The following is an 18,902-nucleotide window of genomic DNA, read 5'->3' on the forward strand; positions in this document are numbered from 1 at the left end:
CTTTCTGAAATAGTGGGCTGAATTTTATAGAGCCCTCGAAGTCGGGAATGGTGGCGTGGGGTGGGGGGGGGGGGGTGGGCATGAAGATTGCTGTGGATGAGGCCTGTCACTGACCCTAATGCTGGCAGGGACCGGCCCGATCTCAACGGAGGCAGAAAGGCTTTGTGGCAGCCCCCAGCCCCCGCTGCTCGGCAACAGGACCATGATTTCCATATGTAAATCAATTAACCTACCTGAATTAATGAAGGCCCCGTTGCCTCCTGATTTGCCACACTGATCTTCATTCTGGTGGCCGGCACTGCCACGCCTTCAAATTCCCATTCGGGGAAACGAAGCGCAACACCTGTGAGGAGGGGGGAGGAGGTGATTTTCTCAGTGGGGTGGGGGAGTGGGGTCAAATGCTTTGGATTTGTTGGGAAGATGATGGGAAGGGGTTGAGGGTTAGAATTCATGAACTTTGGGGGGGCAAGGTCACGTCATCAAGGTACGTATTTTGGGGGAGAGTGGGCAAGGCATTAGATTCATGGCATTGAGCGGGGTGGGAGAGCGGATGGAAAGAGGTTTTAATTATTTTCAATATTTTTAATGGACTGTCACTTTAAAAATTCAACCTATCATTTAGGGCTCTAAGCCCTTTAAAAATGGCGCCAGCGCTTGCGCTGTGCCTCTGGACGTCGTTGCCGGGGACGTCGTAACCGACCCCTCCACGTCATTGAGGGGGGTGCCGGCCCCGGCCATGCTAATGAGCCGCCGCATTTGGAATTGTGGCAGCTCTGTGACGTGCTCCCCATTTGTGTAGGCTGCCATGTTTTTCGCCCACCGCCTATTTCAGTGGCGGGCTTTTAAAATGCAGCCCATTGTGTCCCCTGGAATATTTATTTCCCAACTTTGATCACCATGTAACTATGTCTCTGTGATGGCGATTAGATCTAAACCATGTACCTCTATTTGTGCCACTAGTTCATCTATTTTAGGGCGGTGCAGTGGTGAGCACCGCAGCCTCACAGCTCTAGCGAGCTGGGTTCAGTTCTGGGTACTGCCTGTGTGGAGTTTGCAAGTTCTCCCTGTGACTGTGTGGGCTTCCACCAGGTGCTCTGGTTTCCTCCCACAGCCAAAGACTTGCAGGTTGATAGGTAAATTGGCCATTGTAAATTGCCCCTAGTGTAGGTAGATGGTAGGGATGTGGTCGGGAATATGGGATTAATGTAGGATTAGTATAAATGGGTGGTTGTTGGTTGGCACAGACTCGGTCAGCCAAAGGGCCTGTTTCAGTGCTGTATCCCTCTATGACTCTATTTTATTGCAGATAATTTGCACATTCAGATATAGAACTTTTAATTTCATTTTTTTGTTTTTATTCCCTTCAATGACCTTACTTGCTGATGTACAATTTCTGTTCAACTCTCTGTCCCTTCCTGTCCCATTCTGCTTGCCTGTACCCAACAATATACTGTTTCAATGCCTTGGCCTTTCTCTTTGGATTTCTAAATCTCACCTCTCCTGAACCCTTCCGCACCCCACTCTGTTAGTTCACAACCTCTAGTCTTATCTGCTGGCTCACTCTTGAGATTGTATGCACTGTCCCTTCCTGTCTGACCCTGATTATCATTATCCTTATTGCTATCTTGCTCTCTTTCCTTCTCCTTTCTCTTTAAATTATCACATCTTCCCTCACTTGATCCCTCTCACCCACTATTTAGTTGAAAGCCCTCTTTACTGCCCTAGTTATATGACTTGCCAGAACACTGGTCCCAGCATGATTCAGGTGTAGACACTCCCAACGGTACAGCCCCCACTTTCCCCAGTACTGGTGCCAATGCCCCATAAATCGAAACCCATTTCTCCCACACCAATCTTTGAGCCACATATTTAACTGTCTAATCTCATTTACCCTATGCCAATTTGCTTGTGGCTCAGGTAATAACCCAGAGATTATTACCTTTGAGGTTCTGCTTTATAATTTAGCCCCTAGCTACTCATAGTCCCTATACAGAACCTCTTTCCTAGTCCTATCTATGCCATTGGTACCCACGTGGACCACGACAATTGGATTCTCCCCCTCCCACTGCAAGTTCCTCTCCAGCCCTGAGCAGATGTTCTGAACCCTGGCACCAGGCAGGCAACACAGTCTTCTGAAATCTTGCTCTTGGCTGCAGAGAATGGTGTCTATTCCCTTGACTGTACTGTCCCCTATTGCCATTACATTGCTATTTAGTCCCCCTGCTTCAATGGCTTCCTGTACCACCATGCCTTGGTCAGTTTGCTCATCCACCCTGCAGTCCCTGCTCTCATCCATACAAAGTAAAGGAACTTCAAACGTGTTGGACAATTGCAAGGGCTGAGCCTTCTCGATCCCCTTACCTGCCTTACTTGCAGTCACACCCTATTGTCCCTGACCACTGATCAAATCAGAAGGCCTTATCCTATAGAGTGTGACTGCCTCCTGGAATGAAGTGCCCGGGTAACATTTCCCCTCCTTGATGCATCGCAGTGTCTATAACCCGGCCTCCAACTCATTGACTCTGAACCGAAGCTCTTTGAGCTGCAGCAACTTACTGCAGACATGTTTGCCGTGGATCACACTGGCATCCATCAGCTCCCAGCTACTGCAGCTGCCACACTTCACCTCCTTTTTCACTGCTAACATTCACGTAACATTCACAAATAACTTCCAATGATGCTCGACACACACACACAGACACATCTCGCTGCCTACAGAGACCTCCAGCTATTCAGTTACGGCAGGCATATCATCCAAGCACAGTGCTGCACAATCACTGACAGTCTGTCCTCTCTCTTGCAGGTGAAGGTTGTCTATAATACCAGCGAGAGCCAGAGGAATGCATGACTGAATTCTCTGAACCATCTCCAGGAGATGCTGCTCATTGGGCCAGCAGCAACATGGCCCGTGCTGTCCAGGCCGTCCAGGATGACAGTAAGTGATTGCCCTATAGCCCTTCTCAATTCCCTCCTAACCCTCATCCTGATACGTGGCATGAATTACTTTGCTTTTACAAAGTTTGTGGAAGTACAGTGGTGTGTTCTTGCAAGAGTTTTGGTAGCTTGATGGATTTTGAAGGGAGGGTTGCTGCATCCTGACAGGGATATCAGAGGAGTTTTGTGAACTGTCCACAGAAAGACTGCTACAGTTATGTGGGCTATAGTTGCAGTCCCCTGAAGTCTGCAACATGACAGGAACATGGAGCACAGGTTGCAGAGAGAGGAAGCTGAGTGCAGAGGGTGAAGGAGGACAACTCTCAATAGAAGGCCCGACCCACCAAGGGTTTTCAGGGGGCACTTCTCTGATCTCCACTTCACCAAGGTCGCTGAATTGTGCCACCTTATTCAACAGGTCCTACAGCTACACAGCAGTGCAAAGGCAGGGCTGCCAATAGCCGTCAAGACCACTGTCACTCTCAACTTCTACTGAAACGGATACTTCAAGGCAGGTGCAGGCGATATAGCCAGCATTTTCCAGTCTGCCATCCATCACTGGATCAGTGAGGTGGTGGAGACCCTGTACATCAGGAAAGGGAACTTCATCATCTTAGCTCTTACTGCAGAGAAGCAGGAGGGGTGGACATGTGGCTTTGCCATGTTAGTGAGATTCTTAATGGTGCAAGGAGCCATTGACTGCAGGCACGTGGCTCTGCGATTTCCATGTGTCAACCGGGAGAGGTACAGGAACCACAAATGCTACCCCTCTATCAATGTGCAGTTCACGTGTGACCAGAACATCATATTGGTGAATGCCCACTATCCTGTTAGCAGCCATAATACCTGCATCCTAAGGCACTCAGCTAATCCTGCTGAATTTTGACCCACCATGACAAACCAGAGGTTGGCTGCTTGCAGACAGCTGTACACATGGCTCATGACTCGCATTCACCACCTGACCACGCAAGGACAATGCACCTACAATGAGAGCCATGCAGTCACAAGAAACATCAATGAGCAGATCATTGGCACCCACAAGCAACGGTTCTACTACCTGGACCACTCGGGAGGAGCCCTCCAGTACTCACTAGAGCGGGTGTCCAAGGTCATGGTGGTTTGCTGCATTATCCACAACTTCACTATCATGAAGGGGCAGCCCTTGCCACCAGGCATCCAGAGGCCACCTTGGGAGGAAGAAGACTAGGATGAGGAAGAGGAGGAGTAGGAAGATGGGGAGGCATCCAGGTTCCCTTCATTCCAGACAGGCCATCCACGAATAATTGCTGAGACTCTGTTTCCCCTCAGACCTTATCCCAACACCAGTATTGCTCCACAATTCTACACCATTCAATCCATCTGTGGTGTTCCATTACAGTGTCCTCTTGGCCAAAATCCTGAAATAAATGCCACCAACAAAAAAACTTTCCAGAACTGCTTTATCTGACAACACATCCAATAAAACTATTCACCCTTGTGCTTTCCCTTAGTGCCAGTCTTGTAGGTGCCTTTGCCTATTTTCGTGCTCCTATGCAGTGCTACCCCAATGGCTGCAGCATGACTGGTGGAAGGCTGCTGACTTTCACCAGAGAACATCAGTGATGGTCTTGCAGGATGTTCTCAAGGAGCTCTGGGCCTTGAGGGCCCAGCTTTGGACTGCACCACCTCGACATGGGTGGCAGCAGTCCGGGCTGGCTGGCTAGCAGGCAACAGGAAAAGGACAGGTGAAGTGACAGTGGTGGGAGCATGAATGTTTTCCTCCTGAGAGAGGATAGCATGTTCATGCCCCACAGAGCCATTGCCATTTCCCTGGGGCAGTACCTCAGCAATCCTAATAATCTATTGGAGTACAGAATGTTGGACTGCTGTGAGAGATGAAAACCCCTTTGAACACTGACATCCACAGCCAGGATGGCAGCATGCGCCTACATGGCAGAAAGCATGGATCCCATAACGTTAGTCTGAGTTCCCACTGCAGCATTGAGACATTAGGTGGTGTTTTCCGATGCTGCAGTAGAAGTTGTGAAAGTCACTACTAGATGCTGCATTATGGCTGGGTCTGCAAGTGCACTTTTGCTCAGTCCAAAAACATGACCCCGAGCTTCCTGTCACTTGCCATTTCACTACACACCCTGCTCTCATGCCCACATATCTGTCCTGAGCTTACTGCAGTGTTCCAATGAACATCAATGCCAGCGCGAGGAACAGCATCTCATTTACTGATTAGGCATGCTACAGCCTACCAGACTGAACATTGAGTTCAATAATTTCAGAGCATGACTGGCCCCCCCTTTTTTATTTTTATTTTATTTTGGTTTGGTTCATCATCCATTTTTTTACCAAGTGCCTAACCGCTGTTTTTTTTCAGGTTTGTGCTTTTGGCCAGGGCTGTTCATTATTCTGTCATTTAACACCCTCTCTGCGCTAACATTTTGTCTTTCATCACACCATTAACACAGGCTTTGTCTTTGCTCCATGACCTTCTTGTCAGTTATTCTCTGTGTCCCTCTGTCCTATCAACACCTTCCCTTTTGTTATCTTTTGCCCCACCCCTGATTTATTTGCTTAAAACCTATTACATTCCATTTCTATTACATTTCTAACCTTTGCCAGTTCTGATGACAGGTCACTGACCTAAAACGTTAACTCTGCTTCTCTCTCCACGGATGCTGCCAGACCTGCTGAGTATTTCCAGCACTTTCTGTATCAACATTTACAAGTTTCATGCTGTTTAAAAAATATTCTGCTTTTCTATTCTTACTATCTTACACTTCCCCACATGATACTCCATCTGCCACCTTGTTGGCCACTCACTAAACCTGTCTATATCTCATTGCAGCCTCTTTGTGTCCTCCTCACAGCTTACATTCCCATCTAGCTCTGCAAAGTCAGCAAACTTAAATACATTATTCTCTGTCTCTTTGTCTAAGCCATTAATATAAATTATAAAGAGCTGAGGCTCCAGCACTGATCCTTGTGGCACTGCACTAGACACAGACTGCCAACTTGAAAATGCTCCATTTATCCCCACTGTCTGCTACTTGTCCTTTGATCAATCCTCAATCCATGCTAACATATTACCCGCAACTCCATGAGCACTTTCGGGCTGGATTTAATGGGCCTCCTGGAGTCCGGCTAGGAGGTGGGTGTGCCACATAGAAATGTGACGGGAGGCAGAGGCAGAGCCCCATCATCTTCCCGTCGCACCGCAATTAAGTCAGGGGCGGGATAGGCCAACGACAGCCTGCTCACCCAGAAGTCAATTGAGGCCCTTAAGAGGCCTATTATCAGCCACTTAAGGGCCTATTCATGCCACTGCTAGAATTAAGCCAATGTTGGTGGGGGCCTTTGCCATGTGGGGAGGTTGCCCAGTAAAATGAGGCAACCTCCCTGTGGGCTTGGGGTGTCTCTCCTCCATGGGCCACTGATTGCCCACGGAGGGCCCTCGGTGGAAAATAACCCACCTTCCTGAACATCCCCTCTCCCTGCACTCAACGCCTACCCTTCCTCCCCCCATCGCTGGAGCCTGCCTTGCCAGCTCTGGTGACCCCACCTCACTTACCTGAGGTCCTGATCTCCAACACTGGGCCTGATTCGCAGGCCTCCTGCAGTACTGGCAGTGGCCACTGCTCCTGGTGGCACTGCTGATACTACTGAGCTGCTAGCCCTCTGATTGGCTGGTAGCTCTTGGAGGTGAGACCCCATCTTTAAAGGGATGGGGAGCCCAGTCCTGGGCTTTGAATTGCCCAGGCACCATTAAGTAGAGCCGGGGGGCTCCGAATGTCCAAGGCGGTGTTCCCACTGTATTTTTGGCCTGGCACCGGGAGTCCCGCCGGCTCCACTAAATTCTGTCCATCTTGTCTATTAACCTTTTCTGTGGCATCTTATCGAATGCCTTCTGGAAATCCAAGTATACCACATCTATTGGTACCCCTTTATCTACCCCACTAGTTACATCCTCAGAAAACTCTACTGAATTGCTAAACATGATTTTCCTTTTGTAAAACCATGTTGACTTTGTCTGGTCATGCTATGATTTTCTAAATGCATTGTTAATACTTCCTTAATAATGGCTTCCAGAATTTTCCTGATGACTGATGTCAGGCTAACCGGCCTGGCTGGTTCTTTGTTTTCTCTCTCCCTCCTTTCTTGAGTAGCTGCGTAACATTCGCTAACTTCCAATTCAGTGGGACTGTTCTAGAATCTAGGGAATTTTGGAAAATCATAACCAACGCATCCACTATCTCTGCAGCAACCTCTTTTAGAACCTTCGGATGTAGGCCATGAGGTCCTGGGGATTTGACAGATTTGGTCCCTTAAATTTCTCCAATACTTTTTCTCTGTTGATATTAATCATGTTAAGTTCCTCATTCTTATTTGCCCCTTGGTTACCCTCTATTTCTGGCATGTAATTTGTATCTTCTACTGTAAAAACAGACAAAAAATATTTGTTCAATGTCTCTGCCATTTTCTCATTCCCCATGTTAATTTTTCATGTCTCTGCATCTAAGGGATCAATGTTTACTTTAACTCCTCTCCTCCTTTTTATATACTTGTAATGTGTCTTGCAATCTGTTTTTATATTCCTGGCTCATTTACTCTAATATTCAATTTATTTTCCTTTTTAGCAACTTTTCGGTGGCCATTTGCTGGTTTCTAATACACTCCCAGTCCTCAGACTTACTCCTATTCTTTGCCACATTATAACCCTCTTTTAATCTAACATTATCCTTCACTTCCTTAGTAAGCCACGGATGGATCTTTCTTGCTTTCTAATGGAATGTATTTTTGTTCAACATTTTGAATTGTTTCTTTAAATGTTTCCTACTGTTTATTTACTGCCATACCTTTTAGTCTATTTACCCAATCAACCTCAGCCAGTTTGGCCTTGTTTAAGTTTAAGATTCTTATTTGGAACTGTAGTATATCGCATTCAAACTTAATATGGAATTCAATTGCATTGTAATCACTTTTTCCCAGTGGATCTTTTACCATGAGATTACTAATTAACCCTGCCTCATTGCAGAATATTAGATCTAAAACAGCTTTATCCCTAGTTGGTTCCACAACAGATCGTTCCAGGAAAATGTCATGAAAGCATTCTACAAACTCATCTTCCAGACCACCTTTGCCAGTTTGGTTGGTCCAGTCTTTGTGAAGATTAAAGATCCCCACAATTATTACCTTGACTTTGTTACAAGCTCCAATTATTTCTTGTTTAATGCTCTGTCCAGTTGTATAATTACTGTTAGGGAGACTATAAACTACTCCAAGCAGCATTTTCTGACCTTGTTATTCCTAATCTCCAGCCACACTAATTCTACTTTCTGATTTTCTGAGACATGATCCTTTCTCACTCCTGTCCTTATGTCATCCTTTACTATCGGGGCTATTCCTCCTCCTTTTCTATTCTGTCTTTTTTGAAATGTTATATACCCTGGAATATTTATTTCCCAACCTTGCTCATTTTATAACCATGTCTCTGTAATGGTGATTAGATCTAAACCATTTACCTTTATTTGTGCCATTAGTTTATCTATCTGTTTGCAAATGCTTCACACATTCAGATAAACAGCCTTTAATTTTAATTTTTTACCACTATTCTTTGCATGGACCTTATTCGCTGATGTACTATTACCGTTAAACTCTCTGTCCTTTCCTGTCACACAATGCTTGTCTTCACCCAAATTGGTACACTCTTCTATGATCTCAACTTTTCTCTTTAGATTTCTAAATCTCCCTTCACCTGAATCTTGACAGTGACCAAGAGGCTATCTGGCATGTCTGGCATCTCAATGTGCATTGTCATCAATGTTGTCTGGTACACCGAATCATCAAAGTCCTCATTTAAGTCCCTGCAACAGAACCCATCTGCAACCTCACCCTCCAGGAAGCTGAAACATGTGCTTTCCTTTTCCCCTGGCCTGGTTGCAGCCCACTCATGCCTAGTGACTCATCACATGCAAAGCCTCACACCGTAAAGTACATGATGTGCCAGAATCTGAGCTAGTGGCTGTGAGTGTCAGATCAAGTGACTGTGCTTCTTCCTCAGATGTCTGTGGCAGCTCTCAACCTTCCTCATGAAGTTGTAGTGTCTGGCCAGACAATAGTTCTTGGGTATCTCAAAGCATAAATGCAGAAGGGGAGGGTTGGTATGAGGGAAGTCAGATGGAGTGGAAAGCAATAGGTGCATGGTCCCACCATTTGCAGTTTTCACCACGTCAGATAGCTGGATGAGGTTGCGATGCGATTTGAGAAGGGGCATAAGGCAGGAAAATATTGACATCCACAAAATTCTTAGTGACACTGGATGCAACAGGTTCTGTCACAGCCATCTCTATGATGTGGAGCATTGACTGGTCCAGCTGGCACAGGTGATGCAGGTGTGTCTGTTTCCCTTTGGTTCTGTTCTGGTTCCTCCTGCTGAGGACCAACTTGTCTTGCAAGAGAGAAGGAAATATGTCAATGATTGTGTTGCATGTATTCAGATTATGTGCCTGCCATAGATGAATAGATATGAGCTTAGCAGCATCACAAAGATGTGAGAGAGTGAGATGGAGGATGTGAATGTTAGGCCTGAATCCTGATTGCTAGAGATTGCTGATAAAAGAGTGGTGAGACTTTGGTTCATTGAGCAGCATGAGGGGTAGGTGCTGCAGTGGGTAGGAGATGTCCTGTGAAGAAGCATTTACTAACCATGAATGCCCATAAGAGGTCATTGAACTTCTTGCTGCCAGGTCCTCAGGGCCAGACGCCAGGAATTGACCTCCCATTCCGTTCTCAGGGCGTGTCTTGCAGACATTCTGGTCTCCTGTGGGAATATTGCTTCTCTCCTCTTTTCAAATCAGCCTCAAATATCTCCAGTGCCACATTATAAAACCTGGGAGTGATCTCTCTTGGCTGTTGCTCCATTTCGAGTGCTTCTTCTTGCAACCAATTCCTGGCACAGGCAGTCAGCAGAAGTTTCCTTATAATGAACACAGCTCCCCTTTAAGAGGGGCTGGCTGCCTATAAAGAGGTGCAGGCTAACTAAAACACATGCTAGCCTTGCCGCTGTTGAGCATTCAGCCAGCCAGTAGCCAGTTGCGCTCGGCTGAATGCTGCAATCATTCAAATGAGGCAGCAGCGCAAAGTTTGCACGCTGCCTGCTTCAATGAGAACGGACATGGGCTAATCATGAAATGCCCAAAATCGGGACCAATTGACTTCTTCGCCCCATTACTCTTGTACTCCAAACCCCTTGCAATTAATGCCAACATAGCATTTGCCTTCCTAATTGCTTGCTGTGCCTACATGTTAACTTCCTATGTTTCTTGTGTAGGGACACTCAAATCCTTCTGAATGCCAACATTTAATAGTTGCTCACCATTTGAAAAATATTGCTTTCTATTCTTCTAACCACAATGCATAACCTTACATTTCTCCACATCATACCCCAACTGACACCTTTTTGCCTGCTCCCTAACCTATTGATACCCTTTGCAGACTCAGGGCTGAATTTTATGAGCGCGCCGCATATTGTGGCCTTCTGACTTCAAAGCGCCGCCGCTGAGCCCCTGCAATATTTCACTCGGTGGCTCATTTAAATGGAGGGGGCGGAGCAGTCGCCCCCTCCCCCAACCCAATGACGTAGAGGAGGCGGCCGCTCCGTCCCCTGCAAGGGCATCATTTTTAAAGGGCTGCAAGTCCTTAGCATTAATTTCAAATTTTAAAGGTTTAACAATGCATATTTTATTGAAAATAAAATATGAAATGCTGGAGGCCCTTTCCCAACCCCCACAATGGTTATTTTGTTGGCTGTTATTAATAAAAATCAATTTCACTCCCAACCTGAACTTGCCCCCCCAACCTCTTGACATTTGCCGTTCAACTCCTTCCCACCATCCCCACAGCCAATAACGAGTTGTTTTTCCTCCTCCCCCCACTCTGATAATTTCAATTCTCCTCCCTACCCACCTGTGTCTCCGAATGGAGTTCCTAAAGCATGTGCGTTTGGCGGCCGTAAAATCGGTGTAGGACGGCCGCCAGGACCAGGTAAGTTAATTAGCATATTGTTTTAATTAATTTAAATATTTAAATGAAAGCCCACTGCTCAGCGGCAGGGGGGCCACACCGAGGTCCCGCTGCCACCTGTACAACGCGACGGGGCATTCCCGATGTCGGGGATCGAGGCTGGCCTCTGCTGGCAGAATTTTATGGGCACCCCCGCCACAACCCCCGACGTTGAGGGGCTGGTAAAATTCAGCCCTCTGTGTCCTCCTCACAGCTGAATTTCCCACCTAGCTTTGTATCATCAGCAAACCTGGATTCATTATGCTTGGTTGATACTTACCTGGCAGGGGAGTTGGGCGGTGCTGTACCACCTATCGCTTCTCGGCCTTTTGGCTAAGATCAAGTGTAGTATCTGTTCTTATCAGTGCTTATTTGATTGAGAAGAGACCATGATCATTGCCTTTTGATCCTGGGGAAGCTTTGAGTACAATGGCTATAACCAATTTTCGAGCTTCGGGCCAGGGAGTGCGCAACACCATTCGGGTGGTCGTGAAGGACAAGGAAGGAGATGCACCCGTTGATCGCACCTTCTTCATCAAGAAAATTCTCTTCGATTGCTGCGGATTTCAAGCGACGGACGTCTTCTGCCTGCAGGATTTCCCCAGCAGTGGATACTTCGACGTGACGTTCCGGAACGTGGCGGGATGCATCAAGTTCCTGAAGGCGTTCAAGGAGAAAGGGGACCGGGCGCCACTGTCGATCCTCACAGCGGAGCCGCTCTTCACGCTTCCGTCAAAACGGGACCGGGTGGTGACGATTCACCTCTACAACCCCCATGTTCCGGTGGTGGATGTACTCACCTTTCTCGCCAGGTACGTCGAGGTGGCCGGCAGCAGCACTGATGTCAAGGACCCCTTTGGGATCTGGACCAGCAAGCGGCAGGTCAAGGTGACCTTGAAGGTAGATCCCAGTGGAGCCATCATCCACCCTCCCACCAGCTTCGCTATCGGGGGAAGTCGAGGCTTCTTGGTCTACGCTGGGCAGCCCAGAGTTTGCCGCACCTGTGGCAAATCTGGTCACATGGCAGCCAACTGCAGCACGGTTGTTTGCAAGAACTGCAAGGAGGAAGGCCATCAGACCAAGGACTGTAAGCAGACTAAGTGTTGCAACTTGTGCGGTGCGGCAGGCCATCTCTACAAGACCTGCCCCAAACGTTGCCTCAGCTATGCTCAGGCGGCAAGGTCCAAGGATAGGCCGGGAGAAGGTTCGACGAAGGCGTCCACTGTCCGAAAGGAGACCAGCAACTTTCTCCGCAGTGAGGAACTTCAACCTGAGAAGGAAGGGGAGGCAGCTGAAACCAACGACCCAGCACCTACCCAGCGCCCGGAAACCCCTCCTCCACAGACAGAATCAATGGAGGAGGAGGCAGCAGATGGACAAATAGGTCAGTGGCAAGTGGTCCAGAGGAAAACCACAAAGAAAAAACATCCCAAAGCCACCACCCAAACCAGTGGCAAGAGGAGGCTCTCTTCTGAATCAGACTGCAACAACTCCTCTTCACTGGACGGGGAAATGCTGGAACGACAGCCCCTCCAAAAGAGGCGGCAGAACTCCGAGATGGATGATAAAGCATCCCAGCCCCCGGGCACTGGAGGCTGTGATGGGCCCGGCGTGCCCCAACCCCAATGTGCCACATGTAACGACGTGGCCAACGCATCTCAGCTCCGGGACACCGGGAGCAAAGACACGTCTGGCGCACCTGAGCTCCGGGAGACCGGGAGCTGTGATGTTTTCGAGGAGGAACAGATGGAAGCAGCTGAGGACAACCCAATCCTCTCTGCCTACAAGACCCCCCCGATGTCACCCGAGCGGCACAAACCCTGCATGAAAAATCAGGAGGGGTTTCTGAGCCCAACCAACGTGAAACTGCTTGCGCATACGATGGGTATGCAGGAACATCCCGAAGGACTGGGACTAGCGAGGACAAATGGTATGGGAAGCAACAACTAATTTTTAGTAAAAAATGGGTGTAAGAATTGCTTCCATTAATGTGCGTAGCATTAAATCTACTACGCGATGTGTTTCAACCTTGGATTACCTTGCCAAGGTCAAAGCTGACCTACTGTTTCTGCAGGAGTGTGGAATACCACACCTCAGCACCTACAGGCAGTGGTCGCGATGGTGGTCCCACGGGCCATCGATCTGGTCGGGGGGTAATGACTGCCGTTCCTCCGGCCTGGGTATTCTGCTGCGGGGAGGTAACTTCACCATCTCTGAAGTTAAGGAGGTGGTGGGCGGCCGCCTCCTCGTAGCAGACGTGATGTACAACAACGCTCCGCTCCGGTTGATCAACGTGTACGCCCCGGTACAACGCAGCGAGCGGCTGACCGTCTTCCAGCAGCTCCCACTGCTGCTGGCGACGTCCAGGCCGGTCATCCTGGGCGGTGACTTCAACTGCATCATCGATGCGGCTGGACGATCCGGCAGTGACGACAGCAAACTGGACGCTACGTCCAGATTCCTAATAGAAACAGTTAAAGATGCCAAACTGCACGACGTCTTCAGCAAACCTGCAGACGGAGCGCAGCGCAGATACACATGGTCAAGATCGGACGGGTCTGCCCGTTCCAGGATTGACTTCCTGTTTGTGTCCCGTGCTGTCACGGTCGGATCCACTGACGTCAAGCCGGTGTTCTTCTCCGACCACTGCCTCTTACTGGCCGACTGTCACTTACAGGACGACCAGCGGGTTGGCAGAGGGACGTGGAAGCTCAATGCGACACTGCTGACCCCAGAGAACGTTGAGGAACTCAAAAGGGATTACAAAGGTTGGAGGACCGTGAAACCCCTCTTTGAGTCTCCAGTTCACTGGTGGGAAGCGATTAAGGAGAACATCAAGAGGTTCTTCATCCACAAAGGTGTTCAGAAGGCGAGAGAGAGACAGAGGGAACTGTCCCGACTCCAGAAAATTATGCAAAATCTACTCCGGTTGCAGTCAATGGGGGTCGAGGTCAAGGAGGACCTCCAAGAGGTGAAGAGCCAGCAGGCCTCGCTCTTTGCCAAGGAGGCCTCCAAGATCATCTTCCGGTCCAGAGTCCGCTCCATCGAGCAGGATGAGACGTGCTCGCGTTACTTCTTCCAAAAGGTACACAGAGAGAGCTCTGTTATCAGCAGCCTGAAGGAAGAAGATGGCTCGGTAACGTCTTCGCAGTCCGACATACTAAGGATTAGCAAATCCTTTTATGCTGGGCTGTATGACGCGAAGCCCACAGACAGCAGAGCCTCCCAGTCCTTCCTGTCATCTATCACAGAGGTCTTAGATGACAGCAGGAGGGAGAGACTGGACAAGCCGCCAACTCTGGACGAGCTGACAAAGGCCGTCGAGTCTTTCGAGACGAGTAAAACTCCCGGGAGCGACAGCTTACCGGTTGAGTTGTACTCGGCCCTGTGGGACTGGGTCAGCCCGGACCTGCTGGAAGTATACGAGAGTATGCTCCTGGCTGGCAGCATGTCAGAATCCATGAGAAAAGGCATCATCACCCTCATTTACAAGCAGAAGGGGGAGAGGGCAGAAATCAGAAATTGGCGGCCCATCTCACTGCTTAATGTTGATTACAAGATTCTGTCCAAAGTCATAGCCAGTCGAGTCAAGTCTGCTCTGGAGTTGGTGATTCACCCCGATCAGACCAGTACTGTACCCGGCAGGAAGATCTCTGATAGTCTCGCGCTACTCAGGGATACGATCGCCTACGTACGGGACAGGAGGGTGGACACCTGCCTCGTCAGCCTGGACCAGGAGAAGGCTTTTGACAGGATATCGCACACCTACATAATGGACGTGCTTTCCAAAATGGGGTTTGGGGAGGGAATCTGCAATTGGATCCAACTGCTCTACACAAACATCAGTAGCGCAGTCTCAATCAACGGGTGGGAATCGGAAAGTTTCCCGATCAAATCTGGAGTCAGACAGGGCTGCCCTCTGTCCCCGGTCTTGTTTGTTTGCTGCATTGAACCCTTTGCTGAGTCTATTAGGAAGGATGCGAGCATAAGAGGGGTGACAATCCCAGGCAGCGGAGGCACTCAGGTCAAAACCTCCCTGTACATGGATGATGTCGCCGTTTTCTGCTCGGATCCGCTGTCCGTGCGCAGACTGATGAGCATCTGCGACCAGTTCGAACTGGCCTCGGGAGCCAAAGTTAACCATGGCAAGAGCGAGGTCATGTTCTTTGGCAACTGGGCTGACCGATCCTTTGTCCCCTTCACCGTCAGGTCAGATTACCTGAAGGTGCTGGGGATATGGTTCGGAAGGGCCGGGGCGTGCACCAAAACATGGGAGGAGCGAGTAGCCAAGGTACGACAAAAGTTGGGCATGTGGGGGCAGCGATCTCTCTCCATTGTGGGTAAGAACCTGGTCATCAGGTGCGAGGCGCTCAAGTTGTTGCTCTACGTGGCGCAGGTCTGGCCCATACCCCACTCCTGCGCCGTGGCAGTCACCCGAGCCATTTTCCGCTTCGTCTGGGGATCTAAAATGGACCGGGTCCGGAGGGACACGATGTTCAAATCTCTGGACAAGGGCGGTAAAAATGTACCCAACGTGGCCCTCATCCTGATGACCACCTTCGTGTGCGGCTGCATCAAGCTGTGTGTAGATCCCCAGTACGCAGATTCCAAGTGTCACTACGTGCTGAGGTTCTGTCTGTCCCCGGTGTTGCGAAGGATGGGCCTGGTCACATTGCCGCGGAACGCTCCGTGCAGTTGGGCCGTGCCGTACCACCTATCCTTCGTGGAACAGTTTCTGCGGGAAAACACCTTTGACCACCGGTCCATCAGGCAGTGGTCTGCACGGAATGTCCTCAAGGCCCTACGGGAAAAGGAAACGGTGGATCCTGTCGGATGGTTCCCCGAGCAGACCGTCAAAGTCATTTGGCGGAATGCCTCATCACCAGAACTTTCAAACAAGCACCAAGACGTAGCTTGGCTGGTGGTGAGAAGGGCCCTCCCCGTCAGATCCTTCATGCACACTCGAAGTCTCGCCCCCTCCACTCAGTGCCCCCGCATTGGCTGCGGTGGGGAAGAGACGGTCGCCCACCTCCTCCTGGAATGTGCCTTTGCAAAGCAGGTGTGGAAAGAGATGCAGTGGTTTTTGTCAAGGTTCATCCCAAGCAGCTCTGTAACACAGGAGTCTGTGCTCTACGGGCTGTTCCCAGGGACGCACACCGAGACAAACATCAACTGCTGCTGGAGGACTATCAATTCGGTGAAAGACGCCCTTTGGTCTGCCCGAAACTTGCTGGTCTTCCAGCGCAAAGAGTTGTCCACCACTGAATGTTGCAGACTGGCACATTCCAAGGTCCAGGACTACGTGCTGAGGGACGCACTAAAGCTTGGGGCAGCCGCAGCAAAGGCTCAATGGGGAAAGAGCACAGTGTAAGGTTCCCCCACCAAGCTTGACTGAGGGGCTGGATCCATGGGAAACCCCTCGAACTGTATCATTAATATTCTGAATTGCTGTAAATGTAAAACTGTAATTGACATGACAATTGTGAAACGGAAGGGTTGGGAAGAAACTCATGACAGTATTGAAGGAAACTGATCTCCCTTGCAATGTTTGTATTTTTTGGTGCTGTTTGGAAACTGTTTGGCAATGTAATTTTTACAGATTTTTATGAATAAAGTATATTTTGGAAATAAAAAAAAATTATGCTTGGTTCCTTCATCTAAGTCATTAATATAGATTGTAAGTTGCTGAGGCTCCAGCAGTGATCCTTGCACACAAGAACACAAGAAATAAGAGCAGAAGTAGACCATATAGACTATCAAGGCTGCTCCGCCATTTATACAATCATGGCTGATCTTGGGCTTCAATTCCACTTTCCAGCCCACTCCCCATATCCCTTGATTCCCTGCGAGACCAAAAATCTATCTATCCCAGCCTTAAATATATTCAATGACTGCTTCAGTTCCCACTGTCTAGTGCTATTTCTATGTACACCTTTTTTCCCCCAAAAATATACTTTATTCATAAAAATCTGTAAAAAAATACATTACAAAACAATTCAAAACAGTTCCAAGTTGACATTCCAGAAAGTGCAAAAGAAATCAGTTTTCTTCAATACAGAACGTAAGTTGCCTCACAACCCTTCCATTCCATTTTACATGCAATGTACATTTGCATTACACAGTAAAACCATGTTTTGGTGCATACAGCTGGGTTTTACACAGGTTCCAGCCCCTCAGTTCATTATGGCTGGAGGACCTTACACGGTGGCCTTTCCCCCATTGAGCCTTTGTGGCATCTGCCACAAGCTTTAGTACGTCCCTCAGCTCATAGTCCTGGACCTTGCAATGTGCCAGTCTGCAACACTCGGTCATGGACAACTCTTTGCTCTGGAAGACCAGCAAGTTTCGGGCAGACCAAAGAGTGTCTTTCATCGAGTTGGTGGTCCTCCAGCAGCAGTTGATATTTATCTCGGTATACATCACTGGGAACAGACTGTAGAGCACAGACTCCTGTGTTACCGAGCTGCTCGGGATGAACCTCAACAAAAACCACTGCATCTCTTTCCGCACTTCCTTTACAAAAGCACATTCCAGAAGGAGGTGGGCAACAGTCTCTTCCTCAACACAACCACCTCAAGGGCAGTGTATGGAGGTGGTGAGATTCCGGACGTGCAGGAAGGATCTTCTCACCACCAGCCAAGCTACGTCCTGGAGCTTGTTTGGATGTTCTGGTGATGAGGCATTCTGCCAAATTACTTTGGCAGTCTGCTCAGGGAACCATCCGACAGGATCCACCATCTCCTTTTCCAGTAGGGTCTTGAGGACATTTCGTACAGACAACTTCCTGATGGATTGGCGATCAAAGGTTTTTTTTTACACAAACTTTTCCACGAAGGATAGGTAGTACGGCATGGTCCGTTTCACGTTCTGTGGAAATGTGGCCAGACCCATCCCACTGGAGACAGGTAGAACCTCAGCATATAGTGATACTTGGTGTTTGCGTACTGGGGTTTTACGCATAGCTTGATGCAGCCACACACAAAGGTGGCCATCAGGATGAGGTCAATGTTGGGTACGTTTTTTCCCCCTTCATCTAAAGGTTTGAACATCGTGTCCCTCCAGACACGGTCCATTTTGGATCTCCAGATAAAGCGGAAGATGGCTCAGGTGACCGCCACGGCGCAGGAGTGGGGTATGGGCCAGACCTGCGCCACATACAGCAACAACGTGAGTGCCTCACACCTGATGACCGGATTCTTACTGGCAATGGAGAGAGAACGCTGCTCCCACATGCTCAGTTTATGATGTACCATGGCTACTCGCTCCTTCCAGGTTTTGGCACACGCCCCGGCCCTTCCGAACCATATCCCCAGCACCTTCAGGTAGTCTGACCTGACGGTGAAGGGGACAAAGGATCAGTCAGTCCAGTTCCCAAAGAATATGGCCTCGCTCTTGCTGCAATTTTCTTTGGCTCCCGAGGCCAGTTCGAACTGGTCGCAGATACTCATCAGCCTGCAAACGGTTGGCGGATCCAAGCAGAAGACCGTGATGTCATCCATGTACAGGAAGGCTTTGACCTGAGTGCCTCCACTGCCTGGGATTGTCACCCCTCTTATGCCCGCACCCTTCCTAATGGACTCAGTAAAAGGTTCGCTACAGCAAACAAACAAGACAGGGGAGAGAGGACAGCCCTGCCTGACTCCAGATTTGATTGGGAAACTTTCTGATTCCCATCCATTGATTGAGACTGCGCAACTGATGTTTGCGTAGAGCAGATTGATCCAATTGCGGATTCCTTCCCCAAACCTCATTTTGCAGAGCATGTCCGTCATGTCTGTGTACAATATCCTGTCAAAAGGCTTCTCCTGGTCCAAGCTGATGAGGCAGGTGTCCACCCCCCTGTCCTGTATTTAGGCGATTGTATCCCTGAATAGCGCAAGGCTATCAGAGACCTTCCTGCCGGGTACAGTACAGGT

The 18,902-nt window shown here is 49.0% G+C and overlaps 1 pseudogene; it reads left to right on the forward strand.

Annotated features, from left to right (window-relative positions):
- Positions 1–11,299: 11,299 nt before the first annotated feature.
- LOC137375531 (U2 spliceosomal RNA) lies at positions 11,300–11,408 on the forward strand (annotated as a pseudogene).
- The last annotated feature ends 7,494 nt before the right edge of the window (positions 11,409–18,902 follow it).

This window comes from Heterodontus francisci, chromosome 11, assembly GCF_036365525.1.
Source record: "Heterodontus francisci isolate sHetFra1 chromosome 11, sHetFra1.hap1, whole genome shotgun sequence".
Lineage (NCBI taxonomy): Eukaryota > Metazoa > Chordata > Chondrichthyes > Heterodontiformes > Heterodontidae > Heterodontus > Heterodontus francisci.